Genomic DNA, 14,867 nt, shown 5'->3' with positions numbered 1-14,867 from the left:
CAGTTAACAGAAGCCAGATCTTAGATAAGATATCCTGGATTTAGTAACTCAGTGCTTGTCAGCTTTATGTCTATGTAGCTGTGCTTGTAATGAAAAACAAAATGTGGTAAATATGTAATATATTATATAAAATAATTCATGCTTGTCAAATAAAGATTCCAAAAATTGAAAAAGCAACAGGCAGGGAAAAGGACTGATTTGCAATTGTGAAATCGGGCAGCGGCAAAGGAAGGACCTGATTTGCAATAGAAAAGAGTGGCTTCGAACAGGGATGGGCCTTTACCAGGGATGAGTCCAGCAACACCCCGATGATGAGTACCCGATATGCATCTATGATAAGGACAATCTGTATCATCAAGGGCATGCATTCCAACACGAGGTTCCCTTAAACCAAGATAAGCATTCATCTCTTCCCAGAAACTGTTTTGTCAAGCCAACAGCAAAGAAAAGTAACTGCATGAATATGTGAAGCAAGCAAGAGTGACAGAAAGAATAGAAAGAAACTCTGCTTTAGTTGAAAAACTGTATAAAATTGGCCTGGCAGAAGCAGAATTTGCGAACAGAGGGAATTTCAGAGCGATAGAGTCTGATTTCAGCACTGACCCTGGGCTCGATGCTGTTTCTTTTGATTCTGGCTTTCCAAGACTGATTTTGGTCGCGCAATAAAATCTGTTTTAATTATTAATTTGGCTTCATCATTTATAACAAATAGGACATAAGATAGCTGCAGATTTCCTGCTTAGAAGACGCATTGAACACAGGAAACTATAAGTTCTACCAAAGATTCATTTGTCACGAATGCATTGAAAAGGTAGAAAGGTCAGAACGAGGAAGACTCATCTTACTTCCTCTTTTTTGGTGATTCCTCCCCAGAATAGACCCTTGACTCGTTTTAAGAAACAAACTACACATGCTTAGTAGCCTTTTTGCCAATTAGCATATGAAGTGGGGAATGGGAGGTGACAGGGGTATGAAGAGAGTTTGTGTCTGTCTCAGTTGGGTATCGATACTAGATCAATACCCATATTTCTTTAATAAGTAATTTTGGCCTCTCTCTGGCCATGGGGTCAGTGGGGTCCAGGACCTTTCCGGGCGCCCACCTGGAATCTTCTGGGAAGAGGGCTCCTGCAATCCCGCTGACTACCTGGGGAAAGACCAGAACCTGCTGGAACTACGGACAAAAGGTATGTCTATACTTGAAAAGAGGTACCTTGGTATAGGCAGTTGGTAAGACACGAGAGAGGTCTCGTGCACAACGTAGCCTCTTGGGTTTGTTTGTAAAAGTTGTGACAGCTCTGCGGAGCCTGGTGTCAGTGGTTTGGTAGTACATGTCCTGTAGTGGGGACAGTGGCAAGCGGTCTTTGTTGTGTCAGCTCACAGTTTAAAGGTGCCTAGGTAGTTCGTGTCCCGTGAAGGGGCAGCAGCAGCAGTGGAATAACTGGTTTTGTTGTTATGTATTAGGAGCAGTAGTGGCTCCGGTTTCAGTTTGTGGTTTAAAGGTACCTTGACAATCCATAATCCAAGTGGCTAGTCCATTTTGGGATGTGAAGGGTCCCATTGTGGGTCACAGAAAATCCCGACTGAGGCCCTGGGCACGCTGGGTGCGTGTGATGTGAATGGATCCATGTTTTGTGCTTTTGTGGTTTTGTGGGTTTGTGTGTTCAGGCTGTGGAAAAATTATTGCTCACCGTATATATCGTAGTCTGTGAGAGTTTGTGTTGTAAGTGTTTTAATTTGTGTGATTTTGGAGTGTGTTAGTAACCTGTGTGTTTTTAGGAGTTTTGCAAGCTTAAAGTTGTAAAAGCCTTTTGATATCCCCGCCTGATCAGCGGAGGGATACCTCTGTTTGAGAGAGAAGAAGGATTTAAAGTGTTTGTATTGTATCCAAATTGTGTGCTGGAGGAGATTTAAGCTGTGTGTGAGCTTGGACAGCGTGTGCTTTTGGCAATAAGATTTTGCTGACGTTTTGTTAGGTGAAAGAGGCATTTGTGTAGATTAAAATTGTTTATCTTTGTAGTTAAAAGGAGCAAGGGGTGTAAGGAGGTTTGAAACCCGAGCTAACCCGAGCAGTTACTGGGGGCGGGGAGGGGGATTTGTAAAATCCTAAGAAGTTTTTGGTGAGTGAGTGTTTTAGTTAAGAAAATATAATTTTGCTTGTTTGTGAGGCTTGCAATTGCTAGAGTGTGTAGCAATATTTTAAAGTCCTGGTGGTGTAGTCCCTAACCGCAGAGGAGCAGAGAGGCAGCACAGGATCAAGGGTAACCCTCCCTCCTTCTTATGAAGGGATTTGTGTGTGGTATCCTGGCTGAAATCCGTAAGATTTTTGGCGAGGCCTTGTTAAAACTTCTAGCTGAGTGTGTTTGGGGTCGTGAGGGACCTGTGACTATTTTCTTTGTGAGCTTAATACTGTTGGTGTTTGGAGTTGAGTCTCTGGGAGAAAAGGAAAACCTGGTTTAGTGGCTTTGATTGTGTGCAGAGAGTGGAGAGCCCAGAGCTTGTTCTCTGCCTTCCAGCTGTGGTGGAGGTAGCTGGGAGATTTTTGGTGCTGAGATACGCAATTGAAATAGCCCACTCTCTGTTCAATAATGTCTTGGATCAAAGGCAGAGACTTAGTCAGCAATCCAAAAAGCTTTAGAACGGGCTATAACCATAATTCATACAGCTCTTAGTACAGCATGGAATCACAAGATTTTTGCTGAAATTCAGCTGATACTTTGCAAGGTTTCCATCTGTCTTTTAGTTACAGCACAGCAAGAGATATGCTTGGCTCTCATCTGCACAGTCGCTATTGTGTATGGAAGGTTGCTTGCAATTTTTAAATATATTTTAATAACAACATATCCAGAGCAAGGCATAACAGAGGACCTAGTCTGACAAGTGATTAATAACCAGCAATTTGGGTAGACTGCCTGACTGCATTGTGTGGTCTAGAGTGAATAGACATACTTAAACCACCCCCTAGAAGGCAAGAAAGGAGGAGGGTGGTGGAGGATGAGGGGTTTCTCCACCCACTCCTGAACCCAGGGAACCATCCAAATTTTATCCACTACTGCCTAGCAGTGACAGTGAGTGGGAGGAACCTGAACCCCTCTCACCAGATCCTAAGCTTCCCCCACAAGGACCTATAGCGTCAAAAACCCAAAAACAAACCAGAGAGGTCATACAGCACCTCTAAGACAAGCAATAACCTCTGATAGAAAAACAGAACTGATTAGGGTTCCCTTTTTCTCGATTAATTTAGAGATTTAGGAAAAGATTACTAAGGGCTATCAAAGTGATCCAAAAGGGGTTGCTAAGAAAATGAAGTTTATAATTAAGCAACATTCACCTGATTGGGCAGACCTGCAACTGCTGCTTGATGCCTTAACAAAGACTGAGAAACAATTCATTCTGATTTTTAGTACAGTCTATTGGAGACATCAGGCAAAAACTACAGAAGATCCAGGGTCCAAACAGCCAGAATTTAGAATAAACAGGAGATGAAGAAATTAGTAGCAGTAGTAAAAGAGGGAAAATATGGGCAAGATCTGCCAAAACAAGGACCACCCCAACTAGGAAAAGATCAATGTACATTTTGCAAGAAATTTGGTCACTGGAAAAACCAGTGCCCAGAATTAAGAAAGGGTGATGAACATAGAAAAGGTGATCAGAAAAGGGAAAAAGTGGTTGCTCATGTAAAGGAAGACTAAGAAGTGTTGGAGTCCAGGGCATTCCTTTGGCTGCCCTGGAGGGTCAGAGACCTAGACAGGGGGGTCTAGGACCCTGGCACAGAGCCCAGAGGGACATTGGCTTTGATCCCAGTCCATGGGAAAGGCTTCCTGCACTGTGGGATGGATTGCGAGCCACAAGAGTGTGAAAGATAGTAGTTTAGCTTATCACAGGGTGAAAAAACAGTAGGTTTGGGTTTCTAGTATGGAAGTGAATCGGAGCAAGATGAAGGATTTTAGGCGTTGTCTCCTGCTTCTTCTTTCTTCTTCCCTCACTCCGTTTTCTGCAGTGACGGTGGCACAAAGTAGTTTAAAGAGATTGGGTCAAAGTAGGGATGACCTTTTTAGTATAAGTGATAGGTATTGGTAAGTAATGATAAATAAAGAACACGTAACAATTAGTATAAAAGATAGTGACAGCCCAGTGCAGGAGGAGTCACCAGATGCCCGAGCCACTGCACAGACCTTAGTTGGGCATTGAGAAAATTGTAAGATAAGAAACAATAAACAGAGCATGCAACCTTGAAAAATCAGAACCTGAAGACTCCGTCTCTTTGTTGCATCTGGCTCAGGGCTTTGCAGAAGGCAAAAAGACTCTAAAACCACCTGAATCTTGGAACAAAAACCGAGAGAAGGGCCCTGCCCTAGGGGACCCTCTGGTTATAGTTAAACTGGAGAACAAAGAAAAAGAAGTGAAATTTTTGATAGACGCAGGGGCAACATTTTCAGTGTTGAATAAGGCCCTAATACCTGTAACCAATAACTGTGTTATGGTAAAAGGGGTGACTGGCCAATCTGAAAGAGTTTATTTTTGCAAACCATTAAAGTATAAATTGGGAAAACAGTGGGGCATCCATCGATTTTTATACATGCCTAATGCTCCATCTGCACTTTTGGGCAGAGATTTGCTAGAGCACCTGGAAGCAAGAATAATATTCAAAAATGGGGAAATTAGTTTGGAGGTAAAGGATCAACAATATGTAGAACTGTTAAGCTTAATGCTAATAAGCAAAGAAATTGAAGTGGCAAGTAAAAAGGAAAATTTTAGGAAAATAATGGATCAAGTGTTTCCAGGAGTATGGGCCTCCAATATATCAAGAAGAGCAAAGAATACACTACCAGTGCAAATCAGGCTTAAAGAGGGAGGACAGCCAGTAAGGGTTAAACAATACCCCCTAAAGAAGGAAGATATAGAAGAGGTTAGCCCAATTAATGAGAACTCTCTGCAGCTAAGACTACCGAGAGAGTGTCAATCTGATTTTAATACTCCTGCCAGTAAAGAAACCTGATGGGTCATAAAGATTAGTACAAGATTTAAGGTGTTAACAAGGTAACTGAAGACTTGTATCCAGTGGTTGCCAATCCTACACCTTGTTAACCTGTTTAACACCTGAACTAACTTGGTTTACTGTTCTATATCTAAAGGATGCTTTCTTTTGCCTCCCTCTCCATGAAGCCAGCCAGAAAATTTTTGCATTTGAGTGGGAAAGCCCTAAAACTGGAAGAAAAACTCAGCTGATATGGTGTGTGTTACTGCAGGGGTACAGGAACTCCCCACTACATTTAGGGAGCAGCTTGCAAAGGATATAGAGTCTTGGGAACCTCCACCAGGAGAAGGACAGTTACTCCAGTATGTGGATGATCTCTTAATAGCCACCCAGACCCAAGAGACATGCGTGGACTGGACGGTAAGCCTCCTAAACTTTCTAGGCCTGCAGGGGTATCGAGTATCCCAGAAGAAAGCCCAAATGGTGAAGCAAACAGTCATTTACCTGGGTTACAAAGTAAATGCTGGACAAAGGACTTCGGGGCAGGATCGCAAGGAAGCAATATGCCAGATCCCAAAACCTCAGACAGTGAAAGAACTAAGAACCTTTTTAGGCATGACAGGGTGGTGCAGACTGTAGATATATAATGATGGGTTGCTTGTTAAACCTCTGTATGCCCTGATCACAGAAAGGAGCAGAGATCTTCAGTGGACAAAAGAAGCAACTCGAGCCTTCGACCAACTAAAGAAGGCCCTTATGGAAGCTCCAGCCCTGGGACTTCCAGATGTGAGTAAACCATTTTTCCTGTTTTCCCACAAGAAGAAAGGGATTGCTTTGGGAATATAAGCACAGAACTTAGGCCCGTACTGGAGGGCAGTGGACTATCTTTCCAAATAAATGGACACAACAGCTTAAGGATGGCCAGAGTGCCTCAGAGCAGTTGCAGCAGTGGCAATAAACATCCAAGAGGCACGCAAATTCACCCTAGGCCAGAAGATGACTGTGCTAGTCACACGATGTCTGCAGTCCTTGAGGCAAAAAGAAGACATTGGCTCTCCCCACAGAGGTTTCTGAAGTACCAAGCCATACTGGTAGAACAAGATGATGTTGAAATTGTGGTAACTAACAATGTGAACCGGGCTTCCTTCCTCAGCAGGAGCATGGGAGAACCACTGATCCATGAGTGCCTGGAGACCATTGAAGCTACCTACTCCAGCCACCCAGATCTGGAGGACACTCCACTTCAGGATGCTGAGACCTGATTTACTGATAGAAGCAGCTATGTCCTCAGTAGAAGACGGCATGCTGGGTATGCAGTTATCACAAGCAAGGAGGTAATAGAGTCTGGACCATTACCAACTAATACATCTGCACAGAAGGCTAAAATAATTACCTTAATCAGAGCTCTAGAGCTGGCAAAAGGAAAAGAGATCAACATCTATAGAGACTCAAGGTATGCATTTGGAGCGGTTAATGCTCACAGAGCCATCTAGAAGAAAAGAGGACTGCTGAATTCACAAGGCAAGAGTATTAAACACGCACAAGAGATACTGAGGTTATTAGATGCTGTACAGCTACCTGAGAAAGTAGCCATAATGCACATCAAGGCACACCAAAAAATGAGCTCTGAATTCGAAGAAGGGAATATGCTGGCAGACAGAGAGGCAAAAGACGCAGCAAAAGATGAGGTACCTAATAAGGCTGTTGAGGCAGCATTGATTCCAGATGGAAAAAATTCTATTGAAGGTAAGCCAATGTACAATAAGAAAGGTAAGAAACTTATCAAGGTAGAAAAGGCAGGTTATAACCAGGAGGAATGGGCTATAACAGAAAAAGGGAAACTTGCAGTACCCTCCTATTTGTTGTGGTCATTAGTACAGAGGGAACATGAGAAAACACACTGGAGAATAGATGCCCTGTATAGCCATTTGAAAGAAAGAATTATGGCCAAGAAGTTGCAGGGCACCATGATACAAGTAACTCATCAATGTAGTCTTTGCCTCCAAACTAACCCTAAAAATACCCCAAAGCCTAAAGTGGGACAAATTTGGAACGGTTGTGGACCTGGGCAACAATGGCAAATTGATTTTACAGAACTGCCCAGGAAGGGAGGTTATCGATACCTATTGGTGTTAACTGATACCTTTTCAGCATGACCAGAAGCGTTTCCTGCCAGGACAGCTAAGACCCAAGAGGTGACCAAAACGCTGTTGCAAGAGATAATACCACGATTTGGGAGTCCCAGCCACCAGATCTTCAGACAGGGGGACCACACTTTATTTCAAAAATTGTGCAGCAAATAAGTCAACACCTAGGAATAGACTGGGAATTGCACGCCCCATACCACCCTCAATCTAGTGGCCAGGTGGAAAAGATAAACCATTTGATTAAACAACAAACTGTGAGATTGGGACAAGAAGCAAATTTCCCCTGGCCCCAGGCTCTCCCATTGGCCTTATTGCGAATTCGGACAAAACCAAGGGCAAAAGAGAAACTAAGCCCTTTTGAAATACTGTATGGAAGGCCTTATGCAGTTCAAGGGGGAGCAGCACCCATTCAAGTAGGGGAAGAAACACTACATGGATATATGGTGGCCCTAAATAAACAGTTTAGAGAAATTGAGAAATATGTGGCTGGAACTCAAAACAAAGAACTAGATGGGCCAGTACATGATGTACAACCTGGAGATTGTGTGTATGTTAAGTCTTTTGCAGAAAAAACCTTAGAACCACAGTGGGAAGGACCATTCCAGGTTTCCAGGTGCTCCACACTACCTTCACTGCAACCAAGATCAAAGAAGAGAAGACCTGGATCCATCACTCCCGAGTGAAGAAAGCCCCAGGGAGAATTTAGAAGGTCACACCAGGTGATAATGAACTAAAGCTTTAAAAGCTCACTCGGGACAATGAATAAATGGACTAAATTTTGTTAGAATTAAGGGATGTGATTTTTCCCATCAGGCACCTGTAATATCACATCAATATATAAAGGCCAACCTAGCCACTGTGCAGAAGATACTACCTGTGCCCATAGGAATGAATTTGCCTTTAGTTGCTCAATTGTTGAAACATCACGAATTGAGAGAAATCTTTAAAAAAATTAGAGATGGAGGGGAAAATATATCAATTATGATACACCATGATACAGAGATCATCAAAGGGGTTTTTAAAAGGCTTTGTCTCACCATTGGTAGGATGTGCTTTTTGGGTGGTCACTGACAGCAACCAGTATACTGAATGCCTTAATCCACCCTATAGCTGTGTTGCTTATTTTAGTCAGCATAAGTTTAGTGTTATCTGTTGTAATACTTGTTTAGAATTAGAGGATGCTACGACAAGCGGCAGCTTTAACATCACTGTCAAAGGCGTATGGCTTGGTCTTGAGAGACACTAGCTGTACAGCTTAGATAGATGAGGAAGAATCCGTATAATGAGTAAAGGAATTTACTCATTTCAAAGGAGAAGTGGGGAATGAGACATTAAATTTGAAGAATTAGGGATTTTAGGAAAGTTAAGGTAATAAGTTGCTGAATTAGTGGAAGTAGATAGGTAAGCTTTGTTCGCAGTTAACAGAAGCCGGATCTTAGATAAGCTGTCCCGGATTTAGTAACTCATTGCTTGTCAGCTTTATGTTTATGCAGCTGTGCTTGTAATGAAAAACAAAATGTGGTAAATAGGACATGAGATAGCTGCAGATTTCCTGCTTAAAGGACCCATTGAACTCAGGAAACTATAAGTTCTACCAAAGATTCATTTATCACGAATGCATTGAAAAGGTAGAAAGGTCAGGAACGAGGAAGACTCATCTTACTTCCTCATTTTTGGTGACTCCTCCCCAGAATAGACCCCCGACTCATTTTAAGAAACAAACTACACATGCTTAATTGCCTTTTTTCCAATTAGCATATGAAGCGAGGAATGGGGGGTGACAGGGTATGAACATGTATTTTTATTTTGGGTATTCAACACTTTTGCAAATAAAAGGCTTTGTAATTACCTGTGAATTTCACAGTGCATATCAGGGAACTATCCTGCGTGCTGCCCAGCCGTAATAAACATACACTTTCTAACTTTAAACTGTTAGAGAGGTTTTGTCTGTCACAGCTGGGTATCGATACTAGAGCAATACCCATATTTCTTTAATAAGTCAATATGACTGAAGCTGGAGCTTCCCCCACCAGACCTCTTCTCTGTATGGTAGTGCAACATCAAAATAAAGCTCTGCCTTCCTTCCCAGCATATACCGGCTACAATCAGCAGTGGAGAAGACTGATCACCACTTGTGTGGGTGCCTGGGGGAATAATTTTCCTTTTCTTTTCCCCCACTCTCACCTGAGCAGCTAGTATCACGACCAGGGATGTCCTACTCTTGTGTCAGTAGCCCCCTGAAGCCATGAGGGGGGTACGGCACCTCCTCTGCTTCACCTGAGTCACCATCACCCCCTGTTGTAGTTGTAACTACACCAAAGGAAAAATAGCTGAACGGGTGGGAAAAGTCTGTTATTGGTTTGGTTTTTTTTTTTTTAAATCGTTGTTGTTGTTTGCTCTGTCTTGTTGCATATATATATTCTAGTAAAGAACCATTATTCCTTTTCCCATATTCTTGCCTCGAAGCCCTGAAATTTTTGAAGTCACAATAATTTGGAGGGAGGGGTGATCCTTGCATTCCAGGAAGGTTTCCACCTTCCTTGGCAGATATTTGTCTTTTAAATCAAGACAGCTTGTTAACTACTTTTTTCCCCAAAAAATCTGGACAACTCATACATCACTATTAAACATTGAGAGGAATGATAAGATTTGTGTTTACAAACAAGCCCTGGGTCTGCTGGTAGATAAAACTAGCACTGAGAGATAAGAGAAACAATGGGAAGGATTCTACTGATTGATGAATGGAAAAGAAGATACTTGCCTTTACAAAAATCCATAAGTTTGTTTGTAAATGAAATTGAATATTGAAAGATGAAAGAAACAATGGGGAAAACCCATAAACTCCATAAGAATGAAAAATTAGGGGGATTATATATTAAAAGGGGAATCTTAGGTCTTAGCATATCAGGAAGTCTGTACCTCCCAAGTACCTCAGCCAATAGGGAAAGAGAGAGGGAAATGCGGCTGGGAAATTAGGATAAAAAGGAGGCTGCATCCTCCGAAAATCTGAGAGGCCCCAGGGGAAATGCCCCATGGTCTCTCCCTTTATTTGAATAAAGTAAAAGGACTCCTCTGTCTCCTTTTTGGACATAAACCTCTAGTGTCCGTGGATTAATTTTCCTAACAATATAAATCAACCCTGCTGTGCTTTAAAATACACACTGTGTGAGAGGCAAGGACACATGCAGGCATGGGTTCTTTTGGAAATGCTAGGAGCTGTTCTCTCTTTTTCTATAGCATGTATGGGAGGGAAATACAGACAACAAAGAGCCTTCCCACCATGTGTCTCAAGAAGACAATGGGAGCAAATTACATTATTCATATACACTATGTGAATTTTCAGTCTCTTATTTCAATCAAAACTAGTTCCTCAGTGGAAAACTCAAGAACGTCTCTCCTCAGGGAGAGAGGGCTATTTCTATGTTAAATTTTGCAATTTAATATCCAGCAAATGCAGAAGCAGCAGGCTGTTTTTTAAAGGTAATTCATTTGCTTCGTCTGGCTTTGTTTTGCACGACAAAGTAGCTAGTTTTTATCCCTCCTTCAGAAACCACTTTCATCATCTTTGCTTAAAAATGCCAAAACCATTTTGTAGATATGAGCTGCTAAATCACTGTTTTTTAAAGATCAACTGTTAAAAATAGGTGAAAATCCAGGAGTTATAGTCACATAGAATTATGCAATCCCAAGATGAAAGGTCAATGAAAGACCCCTAAAATACATTCACTCACTGCTAACCCTGTTCAGACAGCTTCATTTATGAGACAGAAAAGGCAATGCACTATCATGCAACTTCTATGAATCTTGAAGATGGGCATTCAAGAAAAGGCTGCAAAAGGAAAGATATGGCAGCACTGGTACAGGGGCCAGATATGCTCTGGGTTCTCCAACCATGCAGATTTCCAACCCTCAGAGAAAGCCATGGGGATCCTGAGCGAGTGCAGGCAACAGCTCTTCTTTGAGTGGGAGATGGGAGAACAGCCTCTCAAGATACCACTAACAAACACTTCTCTCTTTCCATAAGCACATGTAGCCTTAGCAAACAGCCACAAGAATTACAGGCACAAATAAGAGAAAGGGGTCACTGTGTTTTCTCTCAGTGTTCCAATAAAGAAGTACTCAGACATCCTTCATCTCACTTTCACAGGTTAATTTAATGCTGATTAAAATAGCAGCTTTCCTGGAAGAAGAATTTGAATATAGCTGATTTATACACACTGGTTTTTTTTCTGTCAGTGAGATGTTATCATGCATTTCACAGAAACAGAGAATTGGTAGGGTTGAAAGGGACCACAACGGGTCATCTGGTCCAACCTCCCTGCTCAAGCAGGATCATTCTAGAGCACATTGTACAGAACTGCATCCAGATGGTTCTGCAATATCTCCAGTGAGGGAGACTCAACTGAAAGTGAGATTGTGATTGGCTGGAGGGACACATGGACAGCGTATGAGCAGAAAGGGGATTGCATGGTAGAACATGTGGACAGCAGCACTGCAGCTGGGCCAGCCAATGGGTGCCTTCTTTCTGTTAAGTACTGTTAGGCCTCAGTTTGGCTTCAGTTATGTCGGGTAGAGAATAAAGGTATAAAAAGGATGCGAGTTCTACAATAAAGCCATCTCCTTCGGATGCATAAGGGGGACTGTGTCACTTTGCTCCCCATTGCTACAGATTGGAAGATCTCTTAAAGGAGGCACAGAAGGTGTATGTCAAGAGAGATGAGAAGGCGAAGGCAAAGGCCAGGGTAATGGTAACTGCCATTAAGAGTGAGGCATGTGAGGAACAACCCCTATAAAGGAGAAAGACCTTGATCAGGAGAGAATGGTTGAAGATGGGGTAAGATTCCTTGGGACAGGACTCATTTCTACTGTAAGGAGAAAGGACATATCAAGAAAAATTGTCCACAAAGGGAAAGGGATCTGAAGGTTTATAAGAACGAGTGAAAAGGTAAGGCGGAAGACTAAGGGTGTCAGGGACACTCCTGGGGACAGAGTACCATCAGGAGCCCTCGACAACCTTAAAAATGGGTTCCCAGGAGGAAGAATTTGAATTTTTGGTAAATACAGGAGCTGAAAGAACTTGTGTTTGTAAAATTCCAAAGGGGTATGAAAAGAGTCAAGATACTGTGTACATAGTGGGCTCAGAAGGGGATATGTTTAAAGCATTAGTTATAAAGCAAGTAAGGTTTGAAGGGACAAATGAAATACCAACTGAGGATGTTCTATTAGTTCCAGAAGCAGGGTGTGATTTATTGGGATGGGATTTACAGATGCAGTTGGGCATTGGGGTGCTCCCAGAGGAAGGGAAAATGGTAGTTAAGCTTCTTGGATTCAGAAAGGAAGATGAGGAGAAGATTCATGAAATAGTGTGGTCAAGACCAGGAATCCTATAGTAATAAAAATAATTGATGAAAACTGCCCAGTTTGGGTATGGCAATACCCACTCTCTCTAGAAGGGAGACGAAGGTTGCAGCTGGTGGTCCAAGATTTGCTTGAAGAAGGGACCTTAGAACCATGTATGTCCCCCCATAATATACCCATATTGCCGGTAAGGAAGTCAGATGGAATTTACTGGCTTGTCCCAAGACTTGAGGGAAGTGAATAAAAGAACTGTGAATTGATAGCCAGTAGTGCCCAACTGCTATACACTACTGAGTAATACTCCCCCATCACACCAGTGGTTTAGTATGATAGATCTAAAAGATGCTTTTTGGGCTTGTCCATTAGCCGAGGGAAGTAGGGATATATTTGCTTTTGAATGGGAGGACCCCAGTTCAGGAAGAAAGCAACAGCTTTGGTAGACAAGGTTACCCCAAGGATTTTCTGAATCCCCCAACTTATTTGGTCAAACACTAGAAGTATTACAACTTTTCTCCGTCACACCTGAAATAAAATTTACCCAATATGTAGATGATTTGGTTCTCTCGGGAGAGGAGGAAAACAAAGTCCAGGATTCCACCATAGCATTATTAAATTTTCTAGGAAACCAAGGACTTTGGGTATCAAAAAAGGAAGCTTCAATGTGTAGAATATGAAGAAAAATACCTAGGACATATAATTTGTCAAGGGACAGAATTACAGGGATAGTCTTACTCCCATGGCCAAAAACTAAGAGAGAGGTTAGAATATTTTTATGCCTGTTAGGATATTGTAGGCTATAGACTGAAGGGCACACTCAGGCCATCAAGTTCTTGTGTGAAAAGTTAGTAGAAGATGAGATTAGGTGGGAAAAGGAGGATGAGAAAAAGTTTGAAGATTTTAAACAGAAATTAGTCAGTGCACTGGCATGGAGTGCACTGCCTTAGACAAACCTTCCTATCTGTTTGTGGATGTAGAAAAAGGGGTAGCACATAAAGTTCTGGCCCAGGACTGGGGAGGATCCAGGAAACCAGTAGCCTATTTATGAAGACTGCTAGACCCTGTCAGCCGAGGGTGGCCAGCTTGCATTCAGGCAGTGACCAGTGATTGCCCTACTAGTAGAAGAAAGCAGAAAATTGACCTTTGTGGGAAAATTGTAAGTATATACCCCATACTCAGTTAGGAGTATTCTAAGTCAAAAGGCTGAGAAATGGCTTAACAACTCCTGAGTGTTAAGGTATGAAGCCATTTTAATACATAATTACTTAGAGCTAATTGTAGATAACCATCTTAATCCTGCCCAGTTTTGTATGGAGAACCAGTGAAAGGTTGCATGATTGCCTAGAGGTTATTAACTACCAAACTAAGGTAAGAGAGGACCTAACAGATTAACCGCTCCAAAGGGGAAAGTGATTGTACATTGATGGATCTTTGAGGGTAATGGATATCAGGGTACACTACAACTGATGAAGGTTTGGTAGCCATAGAAGAGGGAAAGTTACCTGCCAACTAGTTAGCCCAAGCTTGTGAGTTATATGCCCTAAAACAAGCTCTAAGAATATTAACACAAGAAAGGGGAACAGTGTATACAGATTCAAAATATGCTTTTGGGGTAGTGCATACCTTTGGAAGGATTTGAGAAGAGAGAGGGCTACTAAATTCAAAGGAGAAAGGACTGGTTCATGAAAAGCTTATTTTGGAGGTACTAGAAACCTTACAATTACCAGAAGTGGCAGTAGTATACATTAAAGGAAATCAGAAAGGGGTGACTCTGGAGGCATGGGGAAACAATTTAGTGGATTTGGAAGCCAAGTGTGGGGCAGAGTCAGTGTAGTGGATTATGCAACCTAGAAATGTGTATTCTATTTCATCTGTTGCAGGCTGGTTTTTTAGGAGATGTTTTGTCTTTCTCCTGTAACTCCAGGGGAGAAGGAGGAGGATACCTCCTGACCATGGCCCAGTCATTAAATCCAGGTGGGGCAGTGTTTCTCATCTCTTTCACCACCCCTCCATCCTCCAGGGGGACATTTTCTGTTAATGGGCCATAGGGCCCACCAATGACATGACACATTCCATCATCCCATTGTGAGATGCTCCACACAGTGGGGGCGGAGCCAGCCGTTCCCAGCTAGATGAAAACTGGGACTGAAGGACACAAGGTATCCTGTTTTTCCACTGGATTCCCAGAGGAAGACTGGACCCATCTCACCACTACTGGATTTTCTACAGGACCATCTCTACTCCACAGAACCACATCTGTTACTCTGGGAGGACTTCTTTGGACTGCTTCCAACACCCTGACCAACAGGATGCCAGGTCATATCCCTGACTCTGTCAAGGTTTTTCCAGGATCCTTGTTCGCTTCCTTGCTTGTATTTTTTGTACAACTA

General features: G+C 42.4%; 1 protein-coding gene across 4 annotated transcripts in view; it reads right to left on the bottom strand.

Annotated features, from left to right (window-relative positions):
- Positions 1-14,867, bottom strand: part of ITGA9 (integrin subunit alpha 9) — a 287,285-nt gene that overhangs the window by 19,176 nt on the left and 253,242 nt on the right. The window lies entirely within an intron of this gene.

This window comes from Hirundo rustica, chromosome 1 (assembly GCF_015227805.2).
Source record: "Hirundo rustica isolate bHirRus1 chromosome 1, bHirRus1.pri.v3, whole genome shotgun sequence".
Classification (NCBI taxonomy): Eukaryota; Metazoa; Chordata; class Aves; order Passeriformes; family Hirundinidae; genus Hirundo; species Hirundo rustica.
The sequence above is the reverse complement of the archived record's forward strand: the minus strand, read 5'-3'. Positions and strand labels throughout refer to the sequence as shown.